Genomic DNA, 26,686 nt, shown 5'->3' on the forward strand with positions numbered 1-26,686 from the left:
ACTTCCTCCAGTACCTGCAGCCATTGTTCCACCACCCTGCACTCTAGCCTCTTCTTCAGACTGCTCGGTTCTTTCAGGTTCTCCACCCGAGTCGGCTGCTGTCGTTCCTCCCAGGAGGTCTGGCGCCCCCTTTTGGCAAAATCAGGACTGGGACTTAAGCTAGCATGCTAGGCTTTTGCGTTCTTCCTGGTAGCACTATTCCGCGTCCTTTCACCTTACATTAGTAATTTTCTACTACTCACTGCACTTAGAAGGACAAAACTAAGGGACCAGAGACTGCACCCGTTGTGCTTGTATCAGTTTAGTTTCAGGTCCGCCTTTCGCGTTGTTGTTCTAGTTCATGTTTCTGTATTTAGTCGTTTATATTGCATGCATATTCAGTTTACTTCTGTGCCTTAGTGCTAGAGAGAGAGCCACGCCACTACGTTATTTACACTGTACATTGTATCCAGCGGTTGTCAGCGCTGCGCATGCGCGTCTGACGTTGTCTGTTCCATGTGCTCGCCATTGACCCGAGTTTTCGTATAATAAACCTTCGAGTTAAACGCAGAGTTTCCTCTTTATTGGCGCAGGGAACGTCGACATCGTTTACGGCAATGCTGAACAATGGCTGAGTGATCGATGGAGGAAGGCGTTACGCGCGGTGTGGCAATCTTCACCAGACGAAGGTTTTGGTGGTCGATGAAGTTTCACACAGTTGCAACCTGGTAAGTTCAATACAGCATGATAATGTCGACGTTCGAGCTGAAGTTTTTCACGTTCGCTTGGAATGAAGCTGAAACATTTATAAATACGTTGAAAAACTGTGAACACTGTCTCGTCGATTTATGCCTTAAAGTTTGGAAATAATTAATTTCGAGAGCTCAGCTCTTTTTGGCTTAGAGAAAGCCATTGTGTAGTTTTAGAAATTTTAGAATTGGCATTTAAAATCATAGATTTCATTTTTTTGTAGCATAATATTGAGTGTTCAAAAATATTTTTTGAATTTTGAGAATTAGCTGAAGATGTATTCATTTCCGGTAAAATCTGATTGGCTTACTTTAAAAGAATGACACAAGAAAACATCACGTAAGCAAACAAGGGGCGGCAGATGACTCGTCCAGTAATTGTATCAGGCGTTCTTTTTTTTTTTTTCTCCCTTCTCCCGACCGCCAACTCTCGCGCTTCCACACTTTCGCGCACCCCCGAAAAAAGGAACGCCTTATCGCAGGTTAGTAGCGCTATCGCATTGCGACGTTTCAAGATGGAACCGACATACAACCTCTTTTCTCGATTTATCTCGCTCAGGGACATGCACAACGACTCGCTTAGAAAGCGTCAATGAGTAGATATTTTACCCTACAATTTCCCTGTGCTTCAAAGCCCCCCGTCTTTTTACATACAGTAATTTAAGACAATTTATGGGATATAGAGCATACAAATACTGGGCACTGATTGGCTGAGTGGGTGTGACCATGTCCTAGTTAGCTTACGTCTGTTATTCATTGTCGTAATATCGTTTCCACAGACGTTTATGATCTTATAGTGATGTGAGAAATTACGCCTCACGTGGAATGATACTGGGAACTCATCCCTATCATTCTCCTTCGATAAGATAATCGGCAACTGACGAGATCCATACGATAGGATCGAAACCGCGGTCTTGCCTGACCATGACAGAAAGCATTCTTACAACCGCGGGATTTCTCAACATCCCCGGTTCCAAACCAGGCGTAAACAGCACTGAGCCAACAGATATAACTATGGAGCCTATAGACCAACAAGAAGAAGACTAACTCTAATAGAATACGTGCCCCCAAATGAAATTGAGCCCAGCCAACCGCCTCCAGTAGCCGGTCATTCCAGAAAAGACCAAAACGAGAAACAAAGCGTAACAGACAGGACCAGCCGAAGAGATGAAGCCCGCAAAGGAAACCAAAACCGCCGAGCAGACGAGCTACGCAAAGGAGTCCACAACCGCAAAGACCAGAGCCGTGTAGGAGAAGAGACCCGACTTTAAGTAGGATATTAAACGTATTCGCAACCAAGCAGAACAAGGCATCGTTAGAGCTCTGACTAGCTTTCACGAACGTCAAATTCAAAAACATAGAATCGCTTTAAAGCGTCAAAAACGGTCTATAGCTCCAAGAGACATGAAAGTGGTCCACCGTAATACTGATGGTTAAACACAGGAGTAAAATACTAAGCTCCCGCAACACAAACCTCACAGTTACAGTTACAGAGCTTAGTGGAGCGACAACAAAACAAACAGCCGTAACTTAAGCGGCCTTTAGCCCTCAATTTAACGCATTGCATAGCTTTCAAAGAAGCTACAATGCTTAAGAAGGGATCAAGGGACAAATAACCGTGATAAGATAGACTGCAAGCAGTCCCTTTCTGGATAGTCGAGAGGTCGCGCGAAATAGCCGAGCGCGACAAAAAACTAGAGCGAACGAGCGGAAGGGGGCTTGGGGAGTCTCTTCTCGTTTATTTCTCCTCGCTCCAGTCTCGCTGCGATATGAGCACACCATCTCGACTAACCAGAAAGGGACTGCTTGCAGTCTAGCGGAATACTCGTCTCAATGCTTTTGTGTCAGGCTTTTCTTCCCTTTTCCCCTTCCTCTCTTCCCCCTCTCCCCACTACCCCCCTCCCCCGATACTCAGGCTGATACTCAGGCTACGTCAGACGAAGACAGCCCTACGCAGTGACAAACTAAACTTTATTGGCCTTACCAATTTTGGATTTGTTTCTTTTGTTATTTCCTTATTTAATTAAGAATTGAAATGTTTGTTATCCTTTGCACCAGTTATGATTTTGATTGGTGATATTTTCAAATGTCGATTTTAGGGACCGATCGTTTATTACGTCCTAGGCGGAGGGCGGGGGTGGTTTTTGAGAGGGGGGGGGGGAATTTTTTTAAACGAGCTCTTTTTTTTTGGGGGGGGGGGGGGTAATTTTTTACCTTGTACGGAAAGTGAGGAGGGGGGGGGGGGAATTTTAAGACATACAAATGGTACCAACTAAATGTATTTAGCAATCATTCTTCTCATCAATCATAGAGTTGGTAAAATCGACTAGATACTTCTCCATACCGCTACTATTCTTTAGGGCCCAGTTGTTCGAAGCTCGATTAAGCTAATCCTGGATTAACGTTAACTTTGAAATAACTAATCAATAAAGATTCTTCCAAAAGAGTTTTAGCCCTCAGTTTTGACTTAGACTTTTCTTTACCTTTAGTTTGAAATTAGGCTTTGAAATCACTTTTAAAGAGCGCGCGATGAAAGCCTCGATTAACTTTTTATCGTAGATTAGCGTTAATCGGCTTTCGAACAACCCGCCCCAGAGCGACAAAGATCTTGCATGTAATAGGTTGAGTAATGACATAGACAGGCAAACGGTGTAGTTCATCAAGCAGTTTATCTCTGAAGGCTTGTTTATCTGGCCAAAAAAAATTGACTAAAAGACGAATAGAGATGGTAGGCTTCTTCAAAATCTATATATCCACATCCATACATCAAATGCTCCTGTTCTGCTTTCAAACCCCGAGCTGCTTTGACCTTGTCCCAGGGGCCCCACTCACATATTTTAATGACGGGGAGGTCCGACAGAGGTTCATATTTTATACCCAAAAAAATCCCAACTTCAGAATTTGTCTACCCAAAAAAAACAACCCCACTTTTTTTTTAGCATACCCCAAAAAATCCCTCAGTGTTTTTGCATCAGCAAATTTTGGTCAAAAACAAAACTATACATAAACAAATACAAAAAGCTCGCATGACTGTTATAGTGTCTCTTCATCCTATCTTCTGCGACAACTTTACAGGAAGATATTCATTATGACATCTACAGCATGTCTTGTCCTTAGCACATTCTTTGCTTGCTGTTGTACCGGAACATCCCTACGTAACAGACCTCGTGGCATCAGACTTTTCGCCATATTTTTGTGCAATTGATATCTCAAAATGACTGGCTTGAAAGGCGTTGGATTACGTGACCTATTGAATATTTCTCTCTGGATTAGATGCGCGTGGAGTGCCGGTAATTACTTTTCAAATAGATTACAATCTCAGAAATATCCCGTAATATCACACAAGCAGTAAATTGCGCTTATGTTATTGTTGATTTGAGCTGATAAAAAATACAATACCCCCCCCCCCCCCAAAAAAAAAAACCCTGTGTTGTTTTCGCGACCCAAAAAAACCCCTTTTGGTCAAAACGTTAGACCCAAAAAAATCCTCCGGACCCCCCCCCCCCCCCCATCATTAAAATATGTGAGTGGGGCCCCTGGGCCTTCTGTGTACCTTCTTTTGACGACTGAAGAATAGACTCCAGCAATAACAAAACATTGTTATTATCAAGACATTAAAGAGATATTGTAAGGTACGTTCCCTTACTTGAATTTCGCCTGATTTCTGATTGTTTCTCTCGCCAGTTCAGATTCAGAGAGCTAGCGATTTCCGCATGTAACCAAGCGTTGTGCCCTGGAACTTTTCAACAATTCAACCACCAGGCCAACCATGGGGGGGTGGGGGGGGTAAAATTTTCAAACTGTCATTGCAGTGGGGGGTAAAACTTTTGTTTGAAAGATTTTTTTTTGGGGGGGGGGGGGTAAAATTTTCATACTCTCGATTTTTTAGGAAAGCGCTTTGTACGCGATTTTCACACTCGTTGGTTTTGTATCAGAAATCTCACTCGTTTGCTGCGCTCACTCGTTCGATTTCAGATACTTCACCAACTCGTGTGAATCAATTTCTCGTGTTTTTTCTCTTTGTGTCTCAATCCGTTTTTTAGCCAATTTTTTTCTGCGCTCTTTGCGCTTGTTATTTGTTTTGTGCCCTTTTTCTATTTTGAACCCCCGTTGTGGTGGTTAGGTTTTCAGAGATAAAGTTAACGCTGTTATACTTTTCAACATCTTTATTGTTTGCAGAATTCTGCAACACATGTGTGTACAATATTTGTTTGAGCTCGTTGAATTCTTGCTGCAGCTTATCTACCTTATCTACATCATGGTTTACAATGTTTTCTGTGTTCGCCGAGTGCGACTGTTCTCGCATCGAGCTATTTACATCAGTGGTAGCATTTGTGCTACATGTAGTATGTTTTGAGAGCTTGCTCTCAACGAAACTTCGCGGATCTCACGATCTATGAGAATATATACCAAAACAATTACGCCATGTATTTTATAAAACTTGCGACTGAGTTAACAGTGAGGTCAAACTATAAACCTCAGAAGGTTACAACGCTTAGAATGTCACAAGTGGGTGTGAATATTCAGTATCGAAAGCTTACCATTCGCTTTTCCCTGCTCCTCTTCGAAGGTGGCTCTTGGTCTTCGTCTTCCTTTCGCTTCGCATGTTTTGAAGGATAAACACAAACGCCGATGTCATCCTACTCCAGTTCACGTTTTAAGTTTTAAGTTTAAACCTGAATTCATCAGCCTTGTGAAAACAAAAGATAAAAAAATTTAAAAAAAAATCGAGAAAATAAAATTTACGCGAATTGATGTATCATCCTCGAAATACTCACGAGGAGAGCGCGAAGTTTCATTGTAAATCCTGCTTTGCGGATGTGCTCGACATCTTCATCGGAAAGTTTAACGGTCCATGGCAATGTCAGTTCTTCACCATTCCATGGTGTCAAATATTGACCTCGTAGTGGTTTTTGACGAACACAATCTTTGTTGATCCAAAATCGGAAATTTCTGTTTTAAAATTGGTTGGTCTCTATCTCTCGGTTTCCAAAGAGCTGTTGCCTCGATATGAAGCTCACCTTCGGAAATTGCTTTAAAGCATGACAGTCTGTGAAATTTAGCCGTTAAATGGAGGGTCTCATATATTATATGGAACAAATTTAGCCGTTAATTAACGGCTAAATGGAGGGTCTGATATATTATATGGAACAAATTTAGCCGTTGTTTAACGGCTAAATCGAGGGTCATATATATTATGTGGAACAAATTTAGCCGTTAATTTACGGCTAAATCGAGGGTCATATATATTATATGGAACAAATTTAGCCGTTAATTTACGGCTAAATGGAGGGCCTCATATATTATATGCAACAAATTTAGCCGTTAATTAACGGCTAAATGGAGGGTCTGATATATTATATGGAACAAATTTAGCCGTTAATTAACGGCTAAATCGAGTTTTGTATATATTATAGTAACTGACTAAGTTTACGGCTAATTTTTTTTTTTATTTGTAGAATGCATTTGTTGCAAAATTCGCCGTTGTCTAAACTCCGGACAGACAATGTGCATCCTTCCCTGATGGTTTTCGCTTTAAATGCCACGTAGGCCGTGGTTTGCTTCCAATTAGGTTTCCGCGATACTTTTCCAGGAGACTGTCTGGTGCTTTTAACAAAATAGACGACACTTCAGCCTCAGTAAGAGCTATTTCCTTATTATTATTATTTATTTATTTTTTATTAATTTTTTTTTCTCGCAGCTCGCAGCTCGCAGCGCGCAGCGCGCAGATGTGAGCTCGCAAAATCCCCGGCCCAGCGAAATCCTCGTCATTGAAGTGCATCGAGCACAAGGACGAGGTCTTTCCAGGCGCGCGTCCAGATCCTTCGTCCGCTCCAGCATAAAATCGATCCATTTCTTTCGCCTCCTCAGTCTTTGCAGGCATGTGGTGCCAAAGAAAGGAATCGTGTGCATGCTTATTCCATTCGCTTCGTCTTTGATGTTTCCATATCTCGCTGCAACACATCTTTCTGGCAGTTTCGAGAAACGTGCAGAAATACCGCGACTTGTTTTCAGTGAGATCCAGAGAAAGGCTGAAATCACGTGTTCCTGAATCTACGTCAAAGCTCTTGCTAAACCGAGAGGAGACAAATGCGAATGGTGGGCCAAAATAGCGAAATCGAAAAATTATTTCACTGAAGCTCTTAGGGTGATGTTTAGATTCAGATGAGAAAATAAAAAAAAAAATCCGATATGGGCACTTTAAATATTAAACTGATACGGCTCCAGAAAGGAAGCATTTGGACCTTTCAGTGTCTTTTTATTGTAAGGGTTTGATTAAAACCGTGTCTGACTAGTTCTGCCTAGCTACCTACAGAATTTGAGTGGGTCACCTGTGTATCAGAGCACGTGTCTGTGCACGTGTGACGATTTCAACGTGAGTAAGCAGAGGAAACGTGGCTTGGTGCCCTCGCGTCTTCATCCTTGTTTGTCTTGGGCTTAAGTTATGTCGGTGTCATATAAGTTTTCTCTCGAAGAGCAAAAGTACTGCGATGGGGAATTAATTTTAAGTTTTCGCTTTCTGGGTAGTAACACCTTGCCATGACCACGTAGACTGGAATTCTGCCCAGATATCTTGCTTCATGCCAACCACGAAACCTGTTATGAGCCACGCTCCATGTAACATTGAGCACAATGGGGGTAAAGCTGGGTAAGTTTTCAGTCGGCGTTCTTGTCCTTGAACAGCATGATAATAACTGACAAGAAACTACATATAAGCACCCCTTCTGATCCTCAATTGATATAAGATAAATGCAGTAAGTTAAACCTTTCACGAGCCCAATGGCTCGCTACTGCCGGACTGGAGTTAACATCGATTTCTTTATGTATCTGATTATGTTGGTAATAAGCAGACGGTTAAGTCCATTTTGTCCTGTTTGTATACAAATAATATAATCTGATAAAGTTTAACTCTCTTCTCCACCTTCTATTTGTAGCAAGTACTTTGTATTTTGTATTTCAATTAGTTAGCAGACTTTTAGGACTCTTTTGGTGCTCTTGCAATACTACGACAATTTGCACAGTCAAGCAAATAAAGCTTGTTATTTTTGTTGCTGTTGTAGCATGAAGTGGCCAGGAGCATGGCTACTGTCATAGACTTTCCAAAAGTCCGTTTTCATGGACCCTAGATGGAAGGCTAGTCCCAGCGGCTTGCAACTCGGTGAGGTACGTTATATATAACAGGATTTCATCTATATAACTATGATCTCGAAGGGCCATTCAAACCCCTCCCCTATTCTACCCCCACCCTCCCACCCCCCCTCCCCCCCCCACCGGTGCGCCAGCTGCTAATGATTATTCTGATTATTGCATGCAACGTTGAGTTCAATGATGTTGGATAACCATTAAGGTGACTCCAACAACATTGAACTCAACGTTGACATTCATTCGTCCTGGTCAGCGATGAGCAGCACTACATAGTTTTATTTAATTCACACAACTCAGATAACAGTCACAGTGTGTGCTAAAGTCGATATATATAAGGAAGCATGGGCTAGGGTACTTCATATATTGGACTAAAAGGGGAGGCTCCACCCCAGATCAGAAGGGGTACCTTTTTACATGAAACAGACAGCAAGCAGTATTCGTACTAAGTCAGTGAATTAGCTATACTTTCACATAGGATCGCTGCACTGAGAGGGACACGTAGGGGGTCCAGGGGGTACTGCTATCTTTGGCCTGTTTGGGGGGAAAAGGAGAGGGGTGGAAAAGGAGTACCATGTCGGTAGACGTTTGTTTGTGAAAGGTTAAGGGGTTTCACCTCCGCTTGAGTACCAACTCCCGTACCCCAGATGACTATGTTATGTAACTTGAGCTCACTTCATTCGCTCCTGGTCACGCGATGACTTGACGACTGACCTGCAGTTTGCTTTTCCGAAAATCATACAGGTTGTCTTATTTTGCGTTCTTAACTAATTTTTTGTGCCTCTTTCGCAAATTAACCTTCTCAATTAAAGAAAATTTTAAGCGACATTAATGTAAGAAACCTCTAATTCATCATGGCAATTTGTTAAAGTGACTGCTAGCTAGCGGGAACCAATTCATACAACATCTTTAGCGTTCGAGAATTGCATCCGTGCGCGCAGTGTCTCGACCCTCAGTGTCTGAAAATGTTTAATCGAATTAACACACGTGAGGATTTCATTTGCAGTTGTAACTACAGTGTAGCACGAACATTTTGCGGGAGTTTTATTTTGCGGATTGGTGGTTTTTTTTTTGTGGTTTGCGGGAACAGATCAGATTGCGGTTCGAGATGGCTGAAATTTCTGCTGGGAACTTATTATTTCGATGCACTGTTCAAGCAGCAGAACATTTAAGTGGAAGAAACCTTAATATTTTCAACTTTTATTGTACGGTATGTTGAGTCACAGTTCACTCTACTTACCAGTTAGTGACTAATCACTGTAATACCTTAATGCGCAAACTGGGACTAAAAAACAACAAAACAAAACAAAACACCTAACCCTAGTATGCACAACAAAACATTGTTTCATTAATACGTTTGCCACAACCGGTATTACCGTACATTATTTTATAAGAAGGGAGTATAAATGTTTGAATTTCTGTAGCTGAAACCTTTCTAGGCATACACAGGGCTTTGGAGTGAAAGGTGTAGTATACAACCTTGAGACCGTCAAACCGAGAGCGGCCTGCTCAAATGTAAAACTATGCCCTACTCTAACGCAATGAGACAGACTCAGTTGATAATAATAACACTCTCTTGTTCAGCTGAAGTTTCAAGAATTGAAATAACTTCTGTGCTGGCCGCCGCAGAAGCGTCACTTAAGAACATGGAAGTTGGCCTGCTGCGCGATTCGAGTCTCGAGTCTGTTGCGTTAAGTTCCTTCAGATCATTGTGACCCATTGACGTCAGTCCAATCTAATGTACTGAATTGCTTTACTCTTGACAGCTCTAGTTGCTTTTTCCAATGGAAAAGCATGTTAATGTTCTTCAGTTAAGTCCAATGTACATCGCCCCAGTGGCAAAAGTCTATTAAAAGAGGGAATAAATTTTTGCGACGTTTTATTTTCCGAGTTTTTCTTTCTGCGGGAACTAATTTTTGCGGATTGGGGTCAATCCGAAAAATCCGCAAACATTAGAACCCAGAAAGTTTTCATGCTACACGGTAAGGTCCATCTAGAGGTCTCTAGACACATGGCAACAACTCAGTCACCCTTAGTTTAATTCAAGATGTTTGCGGCTGCAGATGCAACATTCAGGCTTCAAGACTTCTCCAACAAACATTGCGCTCAACGTGATCACATCCGTTTGTCCTGTGTTTCTCAAATCTAGGAGAAATAAAGTTTATCGCAAGACTGATGAATCGTGAACACGAGCAGCTTGGCACGAAAAATATAGGGGGAAAGTAACCGCTCAGACTACATCATTCGAAGTGAAGGGGTAATAACAGAATGGTCTATCGAAAAATATTAATCGTGTCTTGAATTCTCCCTGATAATCACTACAGTTGGCGTCTCGGAATCTTGGGCATGCTTGAATTTGGACCATTTTGAAGTCTCGATTTTGAATCATTTGAATCTCGAAGAGTCAGAAATTGTCCGGCGAGCAAGGAAAGAAAGGTTCTGGTCCATTGCTGTGAATAGCGATGAACAACGAACACATGCGCACATGTATGAAGAATGGCAGCCTTCTTTTTGGTGCTATCGACTTGAAAATTGTCCAACACTTAGAAGCTCTCAGAGTCTCGAGCACGCATTTATTTTAGGCAAAGTGTCGGGCTCGAAAATTCTGGTAAGAATGAATTCTCGACCTCGGGTTTTAAAACAGGGATCTCGCATGTGAGTCTCGCAAGTAAAATCTCGGCCGATCAGACCATTCTTTACCCGGGGTAAGAAGCCGTGATTTGCCACTTGAATAAGATACGCAGACTTTGGGTCTGAAAACGGGAAACGATTTTAATTAAAGGCCAGGCCTGATAATAGGTATGGAAGATTAGTATTTGGAGCGGAACCCACAGATACCCACCAAAATTTGACAAATCAGTGAAAATAGGTTACTGAGTTCATTTGCCAGGAAGAATACATCATTATTTTCTAAGCAAACAAATATAAAACGAAAGTTGTTGTATTCTATTCGCAAGCATCCAACGAGAACATTTAAGCAAAACACTTAAGATGTTGTCTTGTGTGTTCCCAAATCGATTTGTGCCCTTTTATAGACATATTTGTGTAAGCTTATACAGATTTGGGTCTGTTCGCTCTTTGGCTGAAATTTCAAGTTGCAGAAAATTTCAGGAAACGGATATAGACTAGTAACAGACTTACAGAATACAGAATACACTTACTCGAGTATTGCATGCTCTTAATTAACTAAAATAATAATAATCTCTACTGACAAGAGTCTAGTCGGGGAAAATAGTGATACCGCGTCAATGCTAACTTGTAAAAGGTATTTTGGCCATTAAGAACTCCATTCCAATGTTGTCAGGGGGGTACCATATGATCATCATTCAGAGTTCACAATGCGGTTGCATCGTTTGGAGAGGAAGAAGGAAGACTTTGTCGAACACTCCAAATTTAAGTGCATACTGATCTCAAAATTGTTCCAGAAATAACAATTTCCGTGAAAAGTTCTCATAAATTTTAAACCGAGTACAAAAATCCTCCGGGTTCATATGTTAACTCTCAACGAAATTCTTCGTTTGTTTCAGTGGCAGCATAGACGATGAACGATTATCAACTGTGCATGAATACGGCTGTAGACCGTGCGTTAGTAATGTGCCAAAAGGTTATGTACTTCTTATGTTTAACTAAAATAGAGCAATTCGAATGAGCTTGAAACTTGTCGACTTAATTGACACGATTAGAAAGAAAAGTTGTCATTCTATCCTATCGTAACACAATACCGGAGAGTTCAGTCGTAGCGAACGTTAGAACAGGATCGGAATTAAATCAGGGATGATTTAAGAATTTGAACTGTCTTAAATACTGAGTCACTAAGGCTTAGAGTGTGCCAAAATTGCTCATCAGTAAAATGAGACGAGAGAAGATCAAACTGGCTTTGTCTACTGCATATTATATGGCGAAAAAAGAAAATACGATGTTTTGGTGATATATATATATATACTCTCAACGGTACAAGTTTAAAGATCTGGACAAACTTTTAAACAAGCTGGCAGTTTTGCGGCACCCAAACAATATTCCATATATACATAAGATGCTACATGTAAAGCTTGGAAGTTTGGTTTAATTTGCAAAACGCGGGATGGTTGCTGGATTTTCAACCGGAACAAGCATGATTCTTCTTAGTGAACAGGCTAGCAACATCGGGTAGTTTGTCATGGTTTATGTACTGCCAGCGCTGATGTACTGCTTTATCTCACAGAAATGGTCAGCACATAGGCAACGCAACCTCAAGATCAGAGGCCAGAGGACAGTTGTATTACAACGATTTGAATCGTAGACGGTTTGTATGGGAATGCAACAGATTTGTATAAAATGGTATAAATTAACATTGTTTTGTCAATAAAGTCAGCTTACCCTGTTGCCTCTTGTATTCTTTGTCATTGACCAGCTTTTCAAGTCGATTCGAAGGATAAACAGTTTCTCATCACAGAATTGCTAAAATGGATTACGACCAGGGATCTACGAGGAAGCTATTTCAACACTCGAGAGCTCAAGTAGTTTGATGCCTAGGTCAAGAATGTTAACTAGGAAAAATGGTTTATTCATGATAACTTTAACAAAGGCAATGAGACTCAATTAAAATTGGTGGACAAATACAAAGGTCTTTATATCATCCTCAAGCAACATATAACGTGTTGTTTCACAAAGTCGATTTTTCTGAAAATAGCAAATGTATTGGGCGAGTTGGCCAATGACAGTTTCAAGTACGCTCTGCTGATGTCTATTTTCTGAAAATAAATATTCGACGAGTTGGTGACGGTTTCAAGTACGCTCTGTCATTCATGTTTCAGCCAGAGTGACCCTTTATTGTGCTCCGGGAAAAAGATAGTAGACAAAGCTCATTTTCCAGTCCAAAATTCAACTTTTGATTGTTCCAAACATCGAGGGCAATCATTCTAAGCGTAGAAAGTTATTTTTTTTAAATCTCCAACGGAAAATTCTCTGTCCTATCGTCGATTTTAATCTAGGCCTTAAATTTAAGAAGCACACCTACCGGCGTTAAATATAATACGAGATTCTTTTTCAATTTAGTTCTGCTTTAAAGGCCCTTCCAGGCACTGTCTAAATGTACTTACAATGGCGTGGTGTTATTTCAGGGCCCGAAAAGGCACGTAATAAGTTCGATTTGTATAAGAGACACAGGCATCCCACGTGGGGCATTTTAAGGAATTGCTCCCACACCATCACGGGATTATCCCGTTCGCCGACAATCTGTTATTCAGCTAAGACATGTACAATACAGTGTTTCGAGTTGTTTCTAAGAAACAACTCGATGGCGAGCTGTATTGCAGCTTACGAGCTAACCACTACAAAATAATTGTTTCCGAAAATGACCCAGGCATTTTCATAGCAAGGGTTTGATTAAAACCATGTCTGACTAGTTCTGCCTACAGTAGCTACCTACAGAATTTGAATGGGTCACTTGTGTATCAGAGCACGTGTCTGTGCACGTGTGACGATTTCAACGTGAGTAAGCAGAGGAAACGTGGCTTGGTGCCCTCATGTCTTCCTCCTTGTTTGTCTTTGGGCTTAAGTTATGTCGGTGTCATGTTAAGATTTCTCTCGAAGAGCACAAGTACTGCGATGGGGAATTAATTTTAAGTTTTCGCTTTCTGGGTAAGAATACCTTGCCATGACCACGTAGAGAATTCTGCCCAGATGTCTTGCTTAATAACAGCCCCGAATCCTGTTATGAGCCACGTTGCATGTAACATTGAGCACAACAGGGGTAAGTTTTCAGTCGGTGTTCTTGTCCTTGAACAGCATGATACATAATAACTAACAAGAAACTACATATATAAGCACCCCTTCTGATCCTCTCTTGATATTAGATAAAGGCAGTCAGTTAAACCTTTCTCGAGCCCAATGGTTCGCTATTGCCGGACTGGAGTTAACATCAATTTCTTTATGTATCTGATTATGGTGGTAATAAGCAGACGGTTAAGTCCATTTCGTCCTGTTTTGATTTAAAAAAAAACAGTTTGTATACAAATAATATAATCTTATGAAGTTTAACTCTCTTCTCCACCTTCTTTTTGTAGCAAGTACTTTGTATTTTATATTTCAATTAGTTAGCAGACCTTTAGGACTCTTTTGGCACTCTTGCAATACTACGACAATTTGCACAGTCATGCAAATAAAGCTTGTTATTTTTGTTGCTGTTGTAGCATGAAGTGGCCAGGAGCATGGCTACTGTCATAGACTTTCCAAAAGTCCGTTTTCATGGACCCTAGATGGAAGGCTAGTCCCAGCGGCTTGCAACTCGGTGAGGTACGTTATATATAACAGGATTTCATCCATATAACTATGATCTCGAAGGGCCATTCAAACCCCTTCCCTATTCTACCCCCACCCTCTCACCCCCCCCCCTTCCCCCCTGCCTCCCCCCCACTGGTGCGCCAGCCGCTGATGATTATTGCATGCAACGTTGAGTTCAATGATGTTGGATAACCATTAAGGTGACTCCAACAACATTGAACTCAACGTTGACATCCATTCGTCTTGGTCATCGATGAGCAGCACTACATAGTTTTATTTAATTCACACAACTCAGATAACAGTCACAGTGTGTGCGAAAGTCGATATATATCAAACGGGGAGGCTCCACCCCAGATCAGAAGGGGTACCTTTTCACATGAAACAGACACCAAGGAGTATTCGTACTAAGTCAGTGAATTAGCTATACTTTCACATAGGATCGCTGCACTGAGAGGAACACGTAGGGGGTCTGGGGGGTACTGCTATCTTTAGCCTGTTTTGGGGGAAAAGGGGAGGGGTGGAAAAGGAGCACCATGTCGGTAGACGTTTGTTTGTGAAAGGTTAAGGGGTTTCACCTCCGCTTGAGTACCAACTCCCGTACCCCGGATGACTATGTTATGTAACTTAAGCTCACTTCATTCGCTCCTGGTCACGCGATGACTTGACGACTGACCTGCGGTTTGCTTTTCCGAAAATCATATAGGTTGTCTTATTTTGCGTCCTTAAGGACTTTTTTGTGCCTCTTTCGCAAATTAACCCTCCCAAGTTTAGAAAGTTTAAAGCGACATTCATGTAAGAAGCCTCTAATTCATCATGGCAATTTATTAAAGTGACCGCTAGCTAGCGGGAAACAATTCATGTACAACATCTTTAGCGTTCGAGAATTGCATCCGTGCGCGCAGTGTCTCGACCCTCAGTGTCTGAAAATGTTTAATCGAATTAACACACGTGAGGATTTCATTTGCAGTTGTAACTACCGTGTAGCACGAAAATTTTGCGGGAGTTTTATTTTGCGAATTGGCGATTTTTTGTGGTTTGCGGGAACAAATTTTTGCGGTTCGAGATGACTAAAATATCTGCTGGGACTAATATTTTTGCGATGCTCTGTTCAAGTAGCAGAACATTTAAGTGGAAGAAACCTTAATATTTTCAGCTTTTATTGTACGGCATGTTGAGTCACAGTTCACTCTACTTACGTATTAGTGACTAATCACTGTAATACCTTAATGCGCAAACTGGGACTGAAAAACAACAAAACAAAACAAAACACCCGAGTAACCGCCTGGTATGCACAACAAAACACTGTTTCATTAATACGTTTGCCACGACCGGTATTACCGTATATTATTTTATAAGAAGGCAGTACAAATGTTTGAATTACTGTAGCTGAAACCTTTCTAGGTATACACAGGGCTTTGGAGTGAAAGGTGTAGTATACAACCTTGAGACCGTCAAACCGAGAGCGGCCTGCTCAAATGTAAAACTATGCCCTACTCTAACGCAATGAGACAGACTCAGTTGATAATAATAACACTCTCTCGTTCAGCTGAAGTTTCAAGAATTGAAATAACTTCTGTGCTGGCCGCCGCAGAAGCGTCACTAGAGCATGGAACTTGGCCTGCTGCACGATTCGAGTCTCGAGTCTGTTGCGTTGAGTTCCTTCAGATCATTGTGACCCATTGACGTCAGTCCAATCTAATGTACTAAATTGCTTTACTCTTGACAGCTCTAGTTGCTTTTTCCAATGGAAAAGCATGTTAATGTTCTTCAGTTAAGTCCAATGTATATCGCCCCAGTGGCAAAAGTCTATTAAAAGAGGGAATAAATTTTTGCGGCGTTTTATTTTGCGGGTTTTTCTTTCTGCGGGATCTAATTTTTGCGGATCGGGGTCAATCCGAAAAATCCGCAAAAATTAGAACCCACAAAGTTTTCATGCTACACGGTAAGGTCCATCTAGAGGTCTCTAGACACATGGCAACAACTCAGTCACCCTTAGTTTAATTCAAGATGTTTGCGGCTGCAGATACAACATTCAGGCTCAATGTTATTGGAGACGTCAAGACTTCTCCAACAAACATTGCGCTCAACGTGATCACATCCGTTTGTCCTGTGTTTCTAAAATCTAGGAGAAATAAAGTTTATCGCAAAAAATCGTGAACACGAACAGCTTGGCACGAAAAATACAGGGGGAAAGTAACCGCTCAGACTACATCATTCGAAGTGAAGGGGTAATAACAGAATGGTCTATCGAAAAATATTAATCGTGTCTTGAATTCTTGCTGATAATCAGTAAAGTTAATTAGCGTCTCGGAATCTTGGGCTTGCTTGAATCTGGACCATTTCGAAGTCTCGATTTTGAATATTTGAATCTCGAAGTGTCACAAATTGTCCGGCGAGCAAGGAAAGAAAGGTTCTGGTCTATTGCTGTGAATAGCGATGAACAACGAACACATGCGCACATGTATGAAGAATGGCAGCCTTCTTTTTGGTGCTATCGACTTGAAAATTGTCCAACACTTAGAAGCTCTCAGAGTCTCGAGCACGCATTTATTTTAGGTAAAGTCTCGGGCTCTAAAATTCTGGAATGAATGAATTCTCGACCTCGGGTTTTAAAACAGGGATCTCGCATGTGAGTCTCGCAAGTAAAATCTCGGCCGATCAGACCATTTTTTACCCGGGGTAAGAAACCTTGATTTGCCACTTGAATAAGATACGCAGACTTTGGGTCTGAAAACGGGAAACGATTTCAATTAAAGGCCAGGCCTGATAATAGGTATGGAAGATTAGTATTTGGAGCGAAACCCAAAGATACCCACCAAAATTTGACAAATCAGTGAAAATAGGTTACTGAGTTCATTTGCCAGGAAGAATACATCATTATTTTCTAAGCAAACAAATATAAAACGAAAGTTGTTGTATTCTATTCGCAAGCATCCAACGAGAACATTTAAGCAAAACACTTAAGAGGGAATGTCTACTAAGACCGAGCGAAATCATAAAAAAGTGGCACATGATGGAAAAATCAAAACTCTGCATATTCCGTCCAGAGATACTCCATACTAGTTTAAAAAACGTGGTGGGATTTTTTTCCTGAAATATATTTTTTAAACCGGAAAAAATAGAAAAAACAGTGACGGCCCCTCGTGGTGTGAAAAACACCCGAAATAAACATGGTTCGCACCTTCTCGTAAACTTCGTTCTGTTCAATTCGCATCAAAGAAAACCCAGTTTTCTTCTTGAAAATTTGCTTTTGAAATGTTTATTAAGTATCTGAGTCCAAAAATACTCCAGTGGATGAATATTCCTGGTCATGAGGAGCCACAAAAAGTCTCAAAAATTCGCTTCCTCCAAATTCTGAATTTGGCGCACTTTTTTAATAGAAAATTTCGCGATCCGGTAAAACACTAAAACCCTTCAAATTTACAATTATAGATTGAGGAAGTATCGCTCTAAAACCAGGTTTAAAAAATAGCTTCGGGCTTTTTACCAGCGCCGAGCATTAGAGGTCTCAAAATCACGAAAATCGCAATATCAACGTGTAAACAAACTGCACACGACCGGCAACCAAACTAAGAGAAACTATTGAAATTTCATGTAGTTTACCTCGGCATTCGGCTTTAAACCACCAGTGAAAGGTCATGTTTCGCTAACTGCAATAAAGCATTGTCTAAATAAGATATTTGGTTGTGTTTGTATCCTTTCATTATTGTATAGCCATCTTGATGTGTGAAGTCAACAAGATAAATTATCATCACTTATTGCGATGGAGCGACAATAAACTCAAATGACTTACCATCGGACCACTTCTTTTCGACTTGAAGATCGTTTAAAATGGAGATGAGTTTGATTTTCTTTGAATTTCGAAACGATTTTTTTGTTTCGAGCTGTCGTTTCGAGATCCGTTCGCAGGATTTACTTGAAGCGAAAGCGCTCGTGGATTACTGTTCGACTCTGTTTATGGCATAAGTCACGCAATAAAATGTCACGCTTTTTTAATTCACGTGACGTTAGGTTTGACTATGTTGGGTGAAAAACACACGGGAAACGTGTGTCCTGACATGCTGAAAACAAAAAACAAATTAAAAACAATGAAATCTTTACCAAAGTGTGGACAGGACCGATGATTTATAGCCGAATGTTTTTAACATCTATGCACACCAAAAGGACTGAGCCACAAAGCAAGCCTTGCTAAAGTATGTTACTCTGCATTTTAATGAGGTGAAACCTTGGGGAACACTTTTCTTGTTAGAACCACTAAGTATTAACGCCTTGGTTTTCGCCTTCGTGCAAAAGTCACTACGGTCTCATCCCTGACTGTTCTCTTGGGGATGGGACAAAACAATGTTATCAGCCAGAAAAAATCACTCCTCACTGCTGACATGCGCATCCTTGACAAAGAGAATGCAGTTTGTCGATGTATGGCTTTTTCCATTGAATTGTTACAGCTGAGAGGTCAATGCCAAAGGAAATACAAATTTCCTAATGGTAAATGAAAAATAGGGGCTGGGCGGGGATGGGGTGAGCGCGTGCTCATTTTCCCGAACAGCGGCGCGTTATCGTCTTTTGATTCATCATTTACCAGTGCTTTCTTCGAGGCAACGTGCAAGAAGAAACCTGCTGTTAAGGTTGCTAGCTACTTCAGCACACATCAATCATTGATCTTGAACTGGATCATTTGTCACAGCAATACATTGTAATAAATTAAATAATGGTTTGTTTCACGATGTAGTTACTCAAGTTGTAGATCGCGACGTTTCGACTGCTTCTGCTAGTCTTCATCAGGCAATGAGGTCGACCGGATCACACTTCAGTATTTATGTCACCAAGGTCTGATCCTGCAAGTGTCGCATACAGGGTCTGCTTTACTTCCGGTTTGCTGTCAAATAGGACTTCTGAACTAGAACCGAGTCCTTCGTAACGCACTTGACTTGAGTATCCATACCATATCTAGTCTGTTGCTCTCTTACTGACTATGCTGACCACCGGTAACAGCGTGGTTTGTCCCGCAAGCTTCTCCGCATAGTCGACTGAAGCTCTGTCAAAGGACTTCTCGTCTCGCGCTCTAGGGAGAGCTGGTGTCGGCCATATGACAACCGCTTCCATCACGTCTAGCTGTCATATGACGTCATCATACCCCGTTGCGGACCCCAGAGGAGACATGCTTGAACGTACGATCTCTCCTCGGAGTCTCATAGCCGACATTGCCATGCTTTTTGTACTTGTGAAATTATGGAAGGGGATTCTCTGCCCCTCTCCGTCTCCAGAAGACAAAAAAGAAAAAAAAAAGGAGTTCTAGATAGGATTTGAGCTATGTTGACATGCGAAGAAGTATACCATGTTTACTGAATCGCACACTTTGGTTTTCGGACAACCAAAACTGATAACTCTTCAGGTCGCTCTAAGACGTCGACCCTTGCAGCATCTTGGTTGATAGAGCGCCGGCATGTGGGCCTTCCATGACGATGTAAAGATGTTTGCCTTTGCTTGCTTCACAGTCAATGCAAACTCCTCTTTAAGTCCGTTTAGCACATCAACAGTGTGCTGCGACATCAGAATGTTTATCACTAGAGAGCTCGCGACGCAGCGTGTCTGGTGAACGTATTGCGCGAGACAGGGCGCCTGTCTCATGTGGTGTCATTTCTTGGCATGTACCTGACAGGAGCCACCCCTTGTCCACCATCAAAGTTCGTCCGCTCGCATTTTCCGATGAGCGTTTTAGCTGAGACCTAATAGGGCTGACGTCTGTAGGTGCCAAGTGCGAATTTAGTGCGTCTATAGGCCTAAATGTAGCTCCTGATGTGATATAATAAAGTTACTTTATGTTCCAAATCTGAACTGTGCAAAAGGACAAGCCAAAGGGGCTCCTATATGTTTTTGCGGCCGAGCTTTTCACACCTAAATTTTAACTCTTACTATCGTTTCACACATACTGTGTACTATGAGTAGAAACCCCCCCCCCCCCCCCCCATCCCCCCAATCCCCTCGGGCTCGATCCAATGCTTGCAGTTTCTGGTACTGTTTTTGGTGTCGCCTCGGTAGCTTTCGCAATAGGCCCGCGGTCACGGCATATACCTATGCAAAAGATTGCTAAGCTCACTTATTGATTTATGTAGTGATTAGTTTAAAGTTCAAAACACCAGCGACGAAAAAGACAAATGCTAGTCACGTTTGGGTTATACTCCCAAGCAGCCGCTTTTAGGGGAGCAGGTAATACGATGTCCCCTAAAATGACGACTGCGTGGGTCCAGGCTACGTTTGGATTGCACTGTTTCCAAACTAAATTGGCCCATTGTTCGTAAATCAGTTACAGAGGAGGCCAGCGTTTATGACAAAATTAAGGTGTACTTACCAATTCAAGAGCCCAATGGAATCAGTACACCGGTTTGTCGCAATAAAGCTATGGACTCTGACTTGCCTATTCCACGGTCTGCTATTCTCACCTTGTCAGTATTGCAGTATGTTAAGAGAGCCCATGCGGATCTCGTCATCGGTTAGCACCTCTGCACCGGCCAATTTCGCACTGAGATGGGACAGGTTAGACTTTTTCAAAGTCCGTTTTCGTGGGAGTCCAGTCAGGCGCTCGGCTCACGACTCCGTCGCCTTGTTGGTCACTCTTTCGGTGCATAAGAAGTCGACTTGTGGCAAGTCTATAATGGTTTACACAGAAATGTAGCGGAAGAAAGAATCACGCGCGCGCTAAGATAAGCTCAACATCACTTATTCGAATACTGCTAGTGTTGTCCCGAAACGTGTTTGTTTTGTGAAATTTCACGAGGTATGCATTAAAGGGCCCTAGCCAGCCACGCCTTTGTTTTTGTTTATATGCGAGAGTTTGGCTATTATATTTTACTCGGAGCATGTCGAAATGAACGAAATCACTTTGAAACTACTAAAGATAATGAAACATACTTTCAGGAACACAAAGCAATAAGATTTAGCTTCACCATGCAATATCAATAATTTTGATGGCATCGAAAATGGCGGAGGCTGACTAGGGTCCTTTAAGTTTGTTGTTGTCTTAACGGTTTTGCACTAGAGTTGCACCAAAGAAAGATTTGAACGGTTTACTAAAACACTTTTTTTCTGTTTGACCACCTTGTCAGATAATTGAAGCATCCGCAAATCCCACAAGCTGATTTCACCCGGTCACAACCGAAATGGCCGTTAGGATGATTGAAATTATCAGAAAATTCTTTAAACGCAGCGTAAATACAAAAATCTACAAGTGTTTTATAACATAGAAATTTTGTATATTTGGTAATTGTTCCAGCATCATCATTGTGTGTCCATCGGGTGCGTGACGATATTTCAATCAGAACAACGGCGGTGTTTATAAGAACACAACAGATCGTTGTAACTAAAATAAACACATTAAAAAAAAAGTGCTACAGATCAGAGAAAATTAACGATTAAACAGAAAACTGAACTTTTTTAAAGACCTTGTTAACGAAGAATTGATGCACCCAACCATTTTTCAGGTACTGTTATCATCAGTGATCACGGAACTCTTTATCTGTCTGTATATCTTTATCTTGTTTATAGCTGTTATTTATGTTGGCAAACCGACACATGCGAAAAGAACGAACGTCATTCTGGTTGAGAAACTAAAAAAGTTCTCGTTAAGTCACAATTTTCTTATATCCCCTTATACCGGTATCTGTTCAATTTCCTCTCGTTAAAACATCATTCAAGCAATTATCCTTGCTCAATAAACCATTCACGCACACGCCATGACCGTCGTGAAATAAACAACCTGAATCGAACATCACTGTTCACGGAGAAATTCAAAAGCCGCGTTAATGCGTGAACAGTCACGTTTGGATGTTCAAATAACTTTAAAGGAACTAGTTTCAGACGCCCTGATGTTTGAATTTTTTTTTTTTTTCGATTTTGGCCATATGTAAGAAAAACCAACACTCCGAAGGAAGCCGTTGCGTGACCGAAACAAGTACAGTCAAAAACAATCGAAGACGGAAGATTATAAAGTCCGGCGGTTTCTGAGATGACTGTGGAGAACTTTAAAATTAGATATTTCTGTTAATATTTTCTTTGAGCCGACAAGGTTTTGTTACCGTCAAAGGATTTTTGCCCTTTCAATTGGCATTTGCCAAGTGACGTGAATGCGATAGCAGAAGTCATTAGTCACTGAAGGAGATCAATTATCAACCCTTCGAGCTATGATGGCTTTGTATGGTGCATTAAGCCAAGAAACTGATACTTAGATGACATCTTATTCAAGGTGAGCTAAATATGAGCTTTCTGTTGATTGGTCCATCGTACTATTGAGGGAAACAAGGAAAAAAATTACAAAAGTCTTCGGTGATTTTGACAAACATGTTTATCGCTTACAGTTGTTGACAGATAATGTTGCAATTATCGGGATTTTGAGAGCGTTAGTTCTCAGCGCTGATAGAAAGCCCGAAACTGATTTTAAACCTGCTTTTAGAACGGCATTTCGTCAATCAAGAATTCTAAATTTCAAGTGATTCGGTGTTTTACCGGGTAGGGAAACTCTCTCCTGAAAAAGTGCGCCAAATTGAGAATTTCGACTGAGCCAATTTTAGTAACTTTCGGTACCTTCCCCATGACCTTCAAAACTAAAGCAGAGATCTATTATTGGCCTCAAACGATTCGTAAACACTTCAACTGCACATTTCCAAGCTTAAAATGAGGTTTTTTATCTATGCGAATTAAACAGAGCGAAGTTGAGAGAAGGTATGGGACACGTCTATTTTGGGTGCTTTTATAGACACTTGGGCCCGAACACATTTTATTCAATTTTTCTGGGTTTAAAAGAGAATTCCGAGAAATCAAAACCACCACGTTACTAGAACTACCATAGGGTATCCTTAGTCAATTTGTGAACGACTTTCATTTTTTATCATGTGCCACCCCTCGCTCGGTGTTAGTAGACATTCCCTCTTAAGATGTTGTCTTGTGTGTTCCCAGATCGATTTGTGCCCTTTTATAGACATATCTGTGTAAGCTTATACAGATTTGGGTCTGTTCGCTCTTTGGCTGAAATTTCAAGTTGCAGAAAATTTCAGGAAACGGATATAGACCAGTAACAGACTTACAGAATAAAGAATACACTTACTCGAGTACTGCATGCTCTAATTAACTAAAATAATAATAATCGCTACTGACAAGAGTCTAGTCGGGGAAAACAGTGATACTGCGTCAATGTTGACGTGTAAAAGGTATTTTGGCTTCACTCAACCGGTCCAGTATTTATGAGAAACTGTACTTTCTTTTCTATGTTTTACAGCTTAGATATATGAGGACACACGACGGAATCGACCCTAACAAAATCAAATGGAAGAAGACGCATTTAAGAACTCCATTCCAATGTTGTCAGGGGGGTACCATATGATCATCATTCAGAGTTCACAATGCGGTTGCATCGTCTCGAAAGGAAGAAGGAAGACTTTGTCGAACACTCCAAATTGAAGTACATACTGATCTCAGAATTGTTCCAGAAATAACAATTTTCGTGCAAAAGGTTTAATAAATTTTAAACCGAGTATAAAAATCCTCCGGGTTCATATGTTAACTGTCAACGAAATTCTTCGTTTGTTTCAGTGGTCGCATAAACGATGAACGATTATCAACTGTGCATGAATACGGCTGTAGACCGTGCGTTAGTAATGTGCGAAAAGGTTATGTACTTCTTATATTTAGCTAAAATAGAGCAATTCGAATGGGCTTGAAACTTGCCGACTTAATTTGACACGATTAGAAAGGAAAGTTGTTATTCATTCCTATCGCAACACAGTATCGGAGAGTTCAGTCGTAGCGAACGTTAGAACAGGATCGGAATTAAAACAGGGATGATTTAAGAATTTGAACTGTCTTAAATACTGAGTCACTAAGGCTTAGAGTGTGCCAAAATTGCTTATCAGTAAAATGAGACGAGAGAACAAGATCAAACTGGCTTTGTCTACTGCATATTATATGTCGAAAATAGAAAATACGATGTTTTGGTGATATATATACTCTCAACGGTACAAGTTTAAAGATCTGGACAAACTTTTAAACAAGCTGGCAGTTTTGCGGCACCCAAACAATATTCCATATATACACTGAGATGCTACATGTAAAGCTTGGAACGCTGAAATGTTCTTATGAGCAAGATACCTGAGTTAATTCCCATCATCTAACTCCAAGAACTGAAATCCGACATATTTTGTCTCGATCAGCAGTCATAAGCGAGTTCCTGTTGATGGCGCGCCCTGTTCCCAAATTTGATTTTCATAGAGCAAATTAAAAATGAGTACAGCTGGTCAAATTTAAAGCAAGGAATGCTATACCTGCAACTTCAGAAGAAGTAGAGTTTACTGTGTCTCGTAACATATTGAGTGGGAAGAAGATCAGCACGTGCATCAAACTTTCCTGTTTTATCAACGCACGGGTTTCGGAGAGTGAGCATGAAGTCAGGTTCACATTCCTTTTCACCCTTCTTCAACGTCCCTGAAAAGTAAACTGATATTACAGCAAAGCGATTTGGGTTCACTCATTCAAACATGTCAAAAGAAAAGAGAGCTTATTGGATCCACCGCACGTGTGGAGCTCTCACGTGGCTGTAAACGAAAACACTCCAACGTGACTTTTTTGAATTTCAACGTGATTTAACTTTCTACACGTGCGTATTTTTACGTAAGGGTTAGACACTGAGTGAACGCGAGTGTTCTATGAGATATAGTTTCTCGAGCACAGATAGAAGGCCGACGAGGGCGTAGCCCGAGTGGCACTTCTATCTAATGAGAGAGGCGCTATATCCCATAGGACACGAGCGAAGAAACCATATTTTATGCAGAATCTATTTATAAACGTATTTTAATTGTGTCATTCACACTTGGGAATCGCGTTGTTATTTTGTTTTGGATGTCGCCGTAATGTTGGTAGAATTTTACCTTACCATGAATTATATGCCCTTTTCTTTCGTTGGAGCTTTGTTTATTCTTTGTTTATAGTATATGTACCACGGAAGTGAATGGTGCTTTTCGCGCGCGCTGATTGGCTAGCTCGGAGGTGATTAGCAAAGTCATTCACCTCCGAGCAGCCGAAGAAAACAAGATGGCTTCCTGTTTCGCCACGGTCACTTAAGAGGAAAATATTTCGATAAAAGAGACGGCTATTACAAAAAATACAAAAAAAAAAAAAAAATCAAAAATGGCAACAAAGTTTGGTTTGACGGCATTACATGGAAAGTTATTTAATCTTTCAAACCTCATGTTCTAAGGCGAAAAATAAAAATAAAAATGCATTGTTTACGAAACTGTGGAGCACTATAATTGCCATGTGAACAATGAAACATCTAATGTTTTGCATCATGGTTTCAACAACAGGACAAATTTCACAAAAAAAATCGAAGAAAAGACGCGTAGCTACTAAACAAGTGCCTCCAGAAGTTTTATTTGTCCACAAGAAAGCAAGACGGAACTTTCTACAATAAGAAATCGCTTACCGCGCGGCCCGTGAGATTTTAAAATTTCCCACCATTTGATTGTCAAAAATAAAGTAATTTTTGGTCCACTTCTTACTCAGCTTGTATGGTATATACTAAAACAATTATTCACTTCAGCATCGGTGAATAGTGATGGATATTTACCTCGCCGCTTCGCGGCTCGGTAAATATCCATCACTATTCACCTCCACTTTGGTGAATAATTGTTAATTATTTTGATGGCTCATTTTCTCCGGTTATGAGTCAGTATACAGAGCTCGAGGAACTTGAGGCCGTCCTTGCCACTCAATAGTTACTTGTTTTTGAGAGCGTAGACATATCCGAGTGCTTGGGGGATGAATTCGATAAAGTGCACGTTTCCAAAAGCCTACCACAGTGAATGAAATTGAGCAAAGAGAAAGAGACAGATTTCCATCTACCGAGCCTGAGCTGAAGACGATGAGACCACTTTTTCGCTTAATTTTTTTCTAAAAATTGTTAAGTCGAATTTGGTTTTGTTATTTTGGTGATTATTCTCTTGCTTAAGTTATGTAAAGCGACAACTTCTAATAAAATTTTCATTGCTATAAGCACAAGCACAAGAGGTTGAAAATCGTTCCATTCTCTTGTGCTTGTGCTTATGCTTACGTTGTCGCGTCGTACGTGTAAACCGGGACGACGCAAGCGTAAGCACAAGTGCAAGCACAAGGCGCTTATGCTTGCGTCGCACTGGTTTACATGTGCTTATGCTTATGCTTACGCTTATGCTTACGTCGTACGTGTAAACCAGGCTTTAGTATGCTCTATATACTCGTTAGCACGCTCTATTTTCTCATTAGTATGCTCTATATAGAGCATACTAATTAGAGCATACCATAATAGAGCACAATGAGCGTAATGAGCATACTAATTAGGCTTTTAGACAAAGGAAAACAAAGGAAATTATTAGTATGCTCCTTATACAGACCATTATTTCCCTGTGCTTCAAAGTCCCCGCCTCTCTACATAATTTAAGACAGTTTAAAGGATATAGAGCACAAAAATACTGGGCACTGATTGGCTGAGTGCATGGGTGTGACCATGCTCTAACGTCTGTTAGTATAAATCT

At 40.9% G+C, this 26,686-nt stretch overlaps 1 long non-coding RNA gene across 1 annotated transcript; it reads left to right on the plus strand.

Annotated features, from left to right (window-relative positions):
* The first annotated feature begins 7,056 nt into the window (after positions 1–7,056).
* LOC146467372 (uncharacterized) lies at positions 7,057–25,081 on the plus strand. Its single transcript, XR_014867799.1, has 4 exons — positions 7,057–7,377; positions 7,790–7,892; positions 14,042–14,144; positions 23,401–25,081. It is a non-coding gene; the product is annotated as an uncharacterized LOC146467372 (long non-coding RNA).
* Positions 25,082–26,686: the final 1,605 nt, after the last annotated feature.

The sequence above is a fragment of the Pavona decussata genome, unplaced genomic scaffold (genome assembly GCF_977016875.1).
Source record: "Pavona decussata unplaced genomic scaffold, jaPavDecu1.1 SCAFFOLD_137, whole genome shotgun sequence".
In the NCBI taxonomy this organism is placed as follows: Eukaryota; Metazoa; Cnidaria; class Anthozoa; order Scleractinia; family Agariciidae; genus Pavona; species Pavona decussata.